General features: G+C 41.5%; 1 long non-coding RNA gene across 1 annotated transcript; it reads right to left on the reverse strand.

Annotated features, from left to right (window-relative positions):
- Positions 1–1,301: 1,301 nt before the first annotated feature.
- Positions 1,302–3,984, reverse strand: LOC107277143 (uncharacterized). The gene is made up of 4 exons (XR_001541329.3): positions 3,560–3,984; positions 2,166–2,525; positions 1,919–2,014; positions 1,302–1,822 (listed from the first exon to the last, which is right to left on the reverse strand). It is a non-coding gene; the product is annotated as an uncharacterized lncRNA (long non-coding RNA).
- Between the last annotated feature and the right edge of the window lie 4,131 nt (positions 3,985–8,115).

Consider the following 8,115-nt stretch of genomic DNA (forward strand, 5'->3'; position numbering starts at 1 on the left):
CATTTTGTAAGTGATCATTACTCAGTGGTTCTCAGGAACACACTCATATTGGCAAAATGACCGTGCAACTCTTCTAGGGGACTTGAACTGGATTTTCACTGCTATCACGGTCCACGAATACTATTTCATGCAATGTTCTTTCTTCATGGTACTTATGGTCATTTTACTAAAAATTAATGCCACTGGTGTGTTGCTTTTCTGATTCAATTTTATGGAGCTGTTATGATTCTACTTTCACTATGCAGATCTATTCCAAAGACTTCTCAGGCAGGATCTTTTGGTTGCTACTCTCTTTTGCAACTTCTTTCATTTTGAGATAATCATGCGCTCTGCAAATTGCTCCCCAATTTCATACCCTTTGTTTTTTTTTTGATAGAACTTTTCATACCCTTTGTTGCCAGCTCGCCAGACTCATCCACACATAATTGATGACACCAGATGTCCTCATTTTTGCTAACTCTCTTTGCTTTTTTTTAATGATTTAATACTTCAGAAAACATCAACATTTGTTGTTGTGCCATTTGAGGACTAATACTTCAGTACCATCACTTTGTTTATCTCCTACTGAAACCACCCAAGTCCATTTTTCACGGAACAGTTGACAGACACCCTGAAGTGTGGCTTGATCATGGCTCTGAAGACAATAAACCCCCTGAACAGTTACCTATTGTTCTTCAGGAAAGCCACTTTTTTTCCGACCAAATCTTGATGCTACTGTTGTTTTTGTTATTTGACATGGTATATGACTCTACAAATAAATTGGGTGAACGTCTGAGAGAATTGTTTACTCTGTGTTTTTTTAGCTGATTATATGCGTAGAAGAACTCTTAAAAGTTTGATTATTGGTAAAATATAGGATCGAACTATTCTGTTCTGTTCTGCTCTGCTTTATAAGATGATAACTGAGTTCTGGATTATAGGAACTTGATTAATAAATGTTGTGCAGAATATTTGTTGATTTGTGGTGAAAAGCTTTGCAGGAAGAATTAATGCCGCGTACTACATATAAACTTTTTCAGCAGCTTCATTCAATTTTGTACGGCATGCGCTGCTATCAGATCTGTCATTCGAGCGGTTTTGCCTATATTGTTAGTTGCACCATTCTTGTTGTTAACGTTGGGCACTAATTGGCTCACTTCGTTTTGGATTGCTGAGCACATTTGATTTGGGCGTTCTCAGCTGCACCATTGCAGAACCTACTCCTGGACAAGGTATTTTGACACCAAATATTAATTCTGGATAACTTGCATGTTTCAGATGACTGCTAAACATCCACAAGAAATAATTAAAAATAAGTTGCATTGAGGCTAAAAAGAGAGCTCTCTTTAGATGAACACGAGAGCCTTTTGGGTAGTCTTAAGTTCTTAACATGGGATTGGGGGCGGCAGAGTTGACCAACAGACGGCAAAAAAATATGGTGGCGCAGGGGAACACCACATGATAATGGTACTAATACTACTACCTCTGAAGAAGGCGCACCGCACCACCTAGCCTTGAAGTTTAGTACTACCTCCGTCCTAAAAGGATTCACTTTTGTGCACGAATGAAAAATGAACTCTTTTTGGATGGAGGTAGCTAGTATCAAAATACTGAACAGTTTAGTATTTGACCGAGACGACAAGCCATAGATAGGCGACAGGTCGAAATCGGCCGCCAGTGCAACGCACTTGGATCACCATACATGCATCCAAAATGATAGGTGGCCTCGACGCGTAGAAGAGACTTTAAATGGTCATGTCCACTGCTCATGGTCTTCTCCAATCCATGGCTTTTCAGGATTCCCTTACATTCAAAGCCCTCGGTTTGTAAGCTCTCTCTCCCACTGCAGAGTCATAGCAAGTTCATAGAGTTGAGAGCATATTGTTATATAAGATCACTGGGATATATAGGGACCTGCAACAAGAAAATCATATCTCACCATAGGGTTTGCCTCCAAAAAAATGGGTGATACCGATGCTCTTGATTACTGCCAAGGGAAGTATCGGTTGAATCCAGCAATTCCTGGTAGCCGCTCCTATAAAAGAAAAGGAACAGTCGTTTGAGGTTTTAGTCCTTGCCCTACACAAACACTAAATCCTCATATAAGCCATCCTAATCAACCTAAATATCATTCCAATCATCATTCCTAGTTAAAAGCTATAAATGACTCAGAAAACAGAAATTACCTCGGTCTTTGAATCCGGTTTAGGCTCCTGGTAGGACACATTTGGAACCGTTGGAGTTTCAATGTCATCCAAATTCCTATCACTCCATTCTAGTTGGATATACATTCGATTTGTTGCCGTCATTTTAACGAAGTGATTCAGAATCATTGCGGCAGATTGATATGTCAGGAATTCCATCTCCAAGCACCTTTTGCCGCTATCGTCCAATGCCGCTCCTCTCATCCTTAAGATTGTAGCTTGCTTTCCCACAACACGATGGACCGCGGGTGCAACCAGATGGAGTGGCAAGGATTCATATACGGCACTAAACTTTACGACCTTCAAGGTTTTGATACCTTTGGCCAAAACAGCAGTAGGCACCTGAGAAGACAATTAGATATGTAGGGGATGAACTTAATTATATCAAATAGATAAATATGATCTTAAATAATGACTCTAGACAGGATATGATATATAGAACGATATGCCTCATGCAAGCAATAGTACTCCCATAAAACTATCAATATTACTTATTTTTTAGCATAAAGGATGACTTAAGCATACTAGAGAGATGTCAGATTAGATGTTTCCTTTTGCCCCTTGTGAAATCCAAATTCAATATAAACACAAGAAAGTACAGAGTCTTGTCCATTATAATTTACAGATAAGGGTGTACTCATAGTACATGTTTCATGTCTACTCTCTCTGTTTCACACTATAAGTCGATTTGACCATTTTCCTTCACTAAATTTATACAAACATATAGAAACATTTTGAACACAAAGCAAACATGCTATCAAACATTTAATGGAACTAATTTTGTGTTATACTAGATGTTACTAAAATTTTCTATAAATTTATAAATTTAGTTAAAAGTAAAAAAATTGACTAAAAAAAGTCAAAACGACTTAAATGGAGGGATATATATCTCTACAGACATAAAAATTCAGACCCACTATTTGGGAATTAGCCAGGCCCACTTATTGCTAATTAGCCAGGCAGGCCCACTAGCCAAGCCCACGAAGCACACTATTCTTCTTCCTCCAGCCGCTTTTCTCAACGCCCCACGGCCGCCCCTCTCTCGGGCTGCATTACTAAGCTGCTAAGAGGCCGCCGGAGGAAAAGCCCCATGAATTCCAACTAGCCCTAGCCGCGCCCCTCGCAAAAGTCCCTAAACAAACTTATGACAAAAGAAACACACACACACAGAGACAGTAGGAGTACTGATGATTACCCTATTTGCAGTCAGAATAATAAACAAATTAATTAGGCATACGAGGAAAAACGTTGGTGTTTAACTAACCAATCAAGTGGATAATCCCATAGAAACCTACTAATTAATTAGATCTCGGATATTGCAATTGGATCTGGAAACGGAAATACATCTAGCTAGACGCTAGTCTATGAAGCAAGACCTTTACGTGGGTTGAGGGCGGACTGATTGCTGTCGCTGGCTTGCCTCCCCTGCCCCTGCCCCTGCCTCGGCCTCTGCCGGCCGTCGTGGCGGCTCTCGCGGTGCCGGTGCTCGTCGTGGCGGCTTTTGCGATGGCGCCGCTCGTCGTGACGGCTCTTGCGCGCAGCTCCCGCCTTTCAGCCATGTCGCTCATGTCGCCGGCCGCCGCCTCGCTCCGAGCGTCGCCGATCTCGCCTGCGTTGATTGCGGCGTGGGAGAAAGGAGAGGACTAGTCAGTGTAGAGAAAGAACCACCTCTCGCACGGAACGGGGGTTAAAGAACTCTGTCTGCTCGCTCTCCCTCTTGTACAGAATGGGGACCAAGAACTGGGATGCTTGCTCCTCTCTCTCTCGTTCTCCTCCGCTCGTGACTTTTCCTTTCCTGTTTTGGGCAAGGTACAGAGGGAGGGTTTTGCCGTTTTGCCGCTTTAGGTAAGGAGAGTGAGAGAGGGAGGGAGGGAGGGATGAGGAGGGTTCGGTCCGGTCTCCCATAGAGAAGACTCCTTTTGAAATACTGAGAAACACGTGTCATGTTCTTAGTGGACTAAAGCTGTCTGGCAGGGCTAGCGCTCTGCATTGTTGTCTTGTTGCACAAAACAGGGTTAGACAGTTAAAAAGTTATCTAAAATAGAGTTAGGCTACATTCCTTTAATTCAAAAAAATTTTCAACTAACTTTTTTTCTTATGGTTTCTTGGGTGATTAGCTAATAAGATCCCTTAATTTTTGTTCTATAATCAATTTAGTTTCTAACATTTCAATTTTTCTAAACAAGTATTTAAAATCTATCACTTGGCTCAACATAGTACTTAAACCCATAGAAATCACCACGCTGATATGCCATGTCACCGTCGCACGCAAGAGCAACAATTAAATGACAATTCTACCCTTATATATATCTCTATCTCTTCTCTACTGCCTTCCATCGTCCGTAAAAAAAAACCGGATGAAAAAACCAAGAAAAAAAACCGGGCGAAAAAAAGTCCGATCCAAAGCGAAAAAACCGAGAGAAAAAAATGTCCGATAAAAAAAAGCCTGTCCGATCCAAAAAAAATACGAACCGGGCAAAATAAAACCAAGCGAAAAAAACACGGCTAAAAAACGTCCGATCCAAAAAAACCGGAGAAAAAAAATGTCCGATCCGGAGAAAAGAAAAAAGGGCAAAAAGAAAAAAAATCTGTCCGATCCGAAAAATATGGGGCAAAAAAGAAAAAAAACGAAATGAATCTCAATCTCTATCTCTACTAATTAAAAATATAAGATGTTTCCTTCGTCCGTAATTAAAAAAATCCGATTCCGATTCCGATTAAAAAAACCCCGCCAAAAAAGTAACCCCACGCGCGCACAGAAAAAAAAAAGGCAAACGCCGTTAGCAAGAAAGACGGAAAAAAGAAAAGAAATTTCGATTCCGATTTAAAAAAAACCGTCCCCAAGAAAACGGCGAAAAAAACATCTAAAAAACGCGTCAGTGAAATATCCGGCAAAAAAAAGGAAAAAAACAGAAAAAAAAAAAAAGGCCAAAACGCTATCAGCGAGAAAAACAGCGGAATAAAAAAAAAGAAAAAAGCAGAAAGAAAAAAAGACAAAGAAAAAAAAACGCCGTCCAAAATCTTAATCTTAACTAATTAAAAATTTTAAATTTTGTAGCTTTCCGATCATCACACTGATTTTTATTCCATACTGCCATTTTTCGTCCGTTCGCAACATCACGATCCAACTCCAACCAAAAACAAAATCTCAATCCAAATCCAAATCGGAATCATCACAAAATCATCCAAAATATCCAGAGATATAACGAGAGGAGATGGAGGGACGAGCGGGAGGCCACCGTTTCTCCTCAACGGACCTCCTCCTCCGCCGTCATGTCATTGCATCGGGGATCAGCCGAGCCGCCACTGTGCTGCCCGAGAGCCGGGGAGCAGCTGCGCTGCGGTTGCATTGGGAAGTCGCTGACTCGCCTCTGTTCCAGGAAGATGCCGGGAGGGAGAGGGAGGAGCCAATCCTGAGCCACTGTGCCGCCGAGGAGCCACTGACTTGCCGGATCTGGCGAGGAGTGGGACGGCAGTGGCACCCCGACGAGGAGGAATTAAAGAAGCCGGTGGTTGGGGGGCTGGAGGGAGGGGGAGCGGCACCGCTGGAGAGGGAAGGGCATGGAGAGGCACCGCCAGTGGGGAAGGGGCATGGAGAGGCGCCACCGGTGGGGAAGGGGCATGGAGAGGCGCCACCAATGGGGAAGGGGCACCTCGAGGTGGGAGGAGGAGCGTCGTTGGTGGGGAGAGAGGAGGGGCGTCGCTGCTGGGGGACAGAGGCGACCTGTGGTGAGGGGAGGGAGGGGAAAATGAATTAGGGTTAGGGATTTTTTAACCCCGACGATTTTGATGGATTCGGAACGTTCCAATCTGAGCCGTCCATCAAAACGAACGACTCAGACCGATCCCGCGTTGGGCCATCCTCCATCTTCGGGCCGCATCATTGCTACGCCGCGCGCGGGCCAGGCGGTCCAACAAAGCACTTAGGTTGGACTTTTGGTTGGGGCCCACACAGCAATGAGAGGAGGAGTGGGGGGAGTCCAATTAGATGTCCCGCTGGGCCGAACGATTTCTTATAGGTTGAGGCGGAGGGGAGGAGAAGGGAGGAAAGCGGGCTAGCTCGGTTGCGGGCAGAAAAAAAAAAGGGCTGAAAATGGCCTAGAGAGAAAAGATTATTTTTATTTAAATAAATGTTAAAATGATGTTTGTATTATCAAAATTAGCTATTAAACTCTAGAAATTTCAATAAAATTCCAAATAGCGTAATAATCATGGAGAATTCAATAAATTTAAATCTATATAATTTTATTTCGCACACTAAACTAATTTAATTATACATCTACCTACTTAAAAAAATACCCAAATATTTCCGGAAATTTGTATTTCAATTAATTACATAATGTAAATCTTTCTCATTTTTTTCTCAATTTTGTGGTCTTTACAATTCCCGTTGCAACGCACGGGCATTTTTGCTAGTATACCATATGAAAGGGAAAGAAAAACAATAAAAAAGGCAAAATTGACTATAGTATACTCAAAGTTTATGTTCTTTGTTGCAGAACACTCAAAGAACGTGTATTTGCTTAAAGACACCAAAAAACATGGAAATTAGTTGATGAACACTGGACATATTATTTTATTATATCATGTGCAAATAGAGAAATAAACTTTAAGAAAATACAAATTTGCCTATGGGACATGTTTGTTTTTAACCCAACCAGGTTCAGTTCGAACTGGAACCATACTAAGGGAGTGACAATGGATCAGATCGGGGGAGTGAAAATGGTCTAGGTTAGATTTGCACCGGACCCAATCACCTTACAACCTATGGACACAAGGGCAAATTGGTACATTCCACACTGTTTCTCTCTCCGTTTGCCCTTGACATAATAAAATAATGTGTCTAGTGTCTAGCAGCTAATTATCATGTTTTCGCTATGTCCTACATCAGATATTTGTTTATTTGGATGTCCTATAGCAAACACCGTGAACTTTAAGTGTTACGTAGCAAATTTTGCCAAAAAATAACATTGTTTCTATTATGAGTTGACCTGCGGTGTTATTTTTGGTTTAGAAGAAGTTCCGGATAAGGAAGGACAACTAGAGTTCTATATGGAAACGACAAGGACTACACGGATCGTATCCATACTTGTCTCCCTAGTTCTACTTGGACAAGGGTGCATCTATGGGTATAAATACAATCCCCTAGGAGGAGAGGGGACAAGCCACGACACAATGACACAGATCGATACACAAGCCAACACACGCCGCCGGATATCGACATCAGAAATAAGTCTAGACAAACCCAATATGGTGTCTGCCGAGGCCAACAAGAGGGATGTAGCGCTATCTCAGATCTCGCCAAGTGCAGATTCAAGGAGAAAGACTACCATGTCGTCGACTATGAGTTGGTGATCCATGCCGCCAAGTCGACAACAGTTAGATGAGTTATCCTAATTATTGTACTTGTGTGATTATGATGAATAAGAGCAATACCGGCTTCGGCCAACAGGATGTAGGGCTATTACCTGTCAGATAAGGGGCCCGAACCTGTATAAAAATCCCTGTCTCAATCTCTTTTACCTCAATCTCGCATATACCCTGGTATCAACGATCCCCATACCATCCAAATACCGTAGTCACGATCTCACTTGTTGACATAACCCAATCTGCTCATCCAAATATGTAACACCCTGAAAATTTCGAATTTAAAATACAGAAAAAAAATGTGGAATGATCAAAAATATTTTTCAAATTTCCCTCATCCTGGTATTTATTGGATTTTCCTTTCTTTTTCTTGTTGTGCCAATGCCAAAATTAAAATCAAATAAGTGGATTAAATTCAAATTCTAAATTAATATATGAATTTAGAATAATATTTATTATAGAACCATGATTATGAAATAATATAATTTAAGAAAATATTTGCAAGTAAAAGGAAATACTAATTATCTCCCTAAACACCCTTTTTACGCGGTAGCGCTAATACGCG

This window comes from Oryza sativa, chromosome 11, assembly GCF_034140825.1.
Source record: "Oryza sativa Japonica Group chromosome 11, ASM3414082v1".
NCBI lineage: Eukaryota > Viridiplantae > Streptophyta > Magnoliopsida > Poales > Poaceae > Oryza > Oryza sativa.